Raw genomic sequence first — 1,654 nt, forward strand, 5'->3', positions numbered from 1 at the left:
TGCTTCCCTTTCTTTTTGCCTTTCAGGACTTCTACATCTCCTCATGCTCAACACTTGAGCTTCTGCTGAAGGGTTTTCTCACGGAGGATAGAACTGTAGACCATCTGCTCTTCCTGCTGAAGGTCAGTGTTCCCAAGAAATCAGCCATTCAGCCTGCTCTTCAAATTCTGAAGGAGACTCCCACAGGAAAGGTTGTTATAGCTCATTCTCTCAAGCCCACTTGGGACTAGATGAGAAAAGCCCAAGACAACCAACTCCTGATGAGAAGGTGATTCCTATGGGCAGATTAAGACTGTGACCTGCAAGTAGGAGAACCCCTTGTGGAAGAAACAGGGTGACTCCATTATCTCTTAAACACGATAAAAAGTAGTGGATTTTGTTTTATGTCAAGGCAGGTATCTGTAGGAAGATTTGGTTGAGGAATGGAAGCTTCTTCTAGGTGCTGTACAGTATCTAACTTTCTGCTTCTTTCCACAGCATATTAATTTTTTGGCTGGAAGGAAGAAGGGGAGAAAAGCTCCGGGCCCTAACATGTGCTTCAGCCCTGATTGACCATGCCACTGATATCCTAGGCCCTAAAGTGAGTACCACAACATGCCAGTCTGGCTCAAAGATCCTACCTCTCAGGGATCCTTACCTGAGAGGAATGAAGGCCAGAGCAGTTTGACAGAGAGCTACAGGGGAGAGAACGTTCTTGATTTCTTTCCTTCCAGGCAGCAGAACAATTCTCTGAATGGGGTCAGATGGTGTGTCAGTACATCATCCATATCACTTCCAGCAACCCGGTGGTGATTGAGGCAGCGAGGGATGTTCTTTCATCCATGTACAAGTTCCTTTGGCTCCGGAAAGGTGAGTAAGCTGGAAAGGAGGACACAAGCACTCTCCTCACTGCAAGAAACATCAAGAACGTGGGCCATTCTGATGGAAAGACCCAAGATGCCAAGCAATTAGAAAAAGTGAGTTTATCCTTTCTTCCTTTCAGGCCTTTCTCTAGCATATATCCTAGACTTTTGGTGCCTGGAACACTATGACACAGAAATGCTCGGCTATGTGGATGTCTGGCAGTAGATGTAAGCACACAACCCTTCCTTTCAAGTTCTCAGCTTCCTTTTAAGTGCACACTAAGGACCTGAGCACCCAGGGAGCAAAATCAAGTGCCCCTCAATGATGTGAAATGTTTTTCCTGGTACAGTAAAAATCTATTTGATCAAATGGAGCATAAGGAGGGTGGGACATAATCAGGTGTTTCTTGGAGTCCTGCTTTTCACCTGAAGGGGAGAGAGAAGGGAGGGGAAAGGGGGACAGGGAAATGGAGAGCTCATTTCTCTTTTGGTGGAGGTGTGCCTAGGGCTGGAAGGATGGCAAGCACCTGAGAGAGCTCCCTCCTTTCTGCCCCAGATGGGGAGGGTTTAGGAAGAAGGAGAGGTACATTTTTGCAGCCCCGCTCCTTGGAATGTCTCCCCATTCCATGAAAGAAGTGAAGGGCTGACAGATGGAGCCAGGAGCTGTGAGAAACTGAGGCTTTTAGTGGTAGTCTCTGTTCCCCAGCAAGGGTAGCACCTCAGGATCGGGGTAATTAAAATCTCACCTTGCACAGAGAAACTGCTAGAATAGGATTGTTAATATGGATCAACAGTTTTTTCATATTTGGATG

At 46.7% G+C, this 1,654-nt stretch overlaps 1 long non-coding RNA gene across 1 annotated transcript; it reads left to right on the plus strand.

Moving 5' to 3' along the window:
• The first annotated feature begins 24 nt into the window (after nt 1-24).
• On the plus strand, nt 25-1,234 carry LOC121918498. Its single transcript, XR_006101239.1, has 3 exons — nt 25-122; nt 478-580; nt 714-1,234. It is a non-coding gene; the product is annotated as an uncharacterized LOC121918498 (long non-coding RNA).
• The last annotated feature ends 420 nt before the right edge of the window (nt 1,235-1,654 follow it).

This window comes from Sceloporus undulatus, unplaced genomic scaffold (assembly GCF_019175285.1).
Source record: "Sceloporus undulatus isolate JIND9_A2432 ecotype Alabama unplaced genomic scaffold, SceUnd_v1.1 scaffold_14312, whole genome shotgun sequence".
NCBI lineage: Eukaryota > Metazoa > Chordata > Lepidosauria > Squamata > Phrynosomatidae > Sceloporus > Sceloporus undulatus.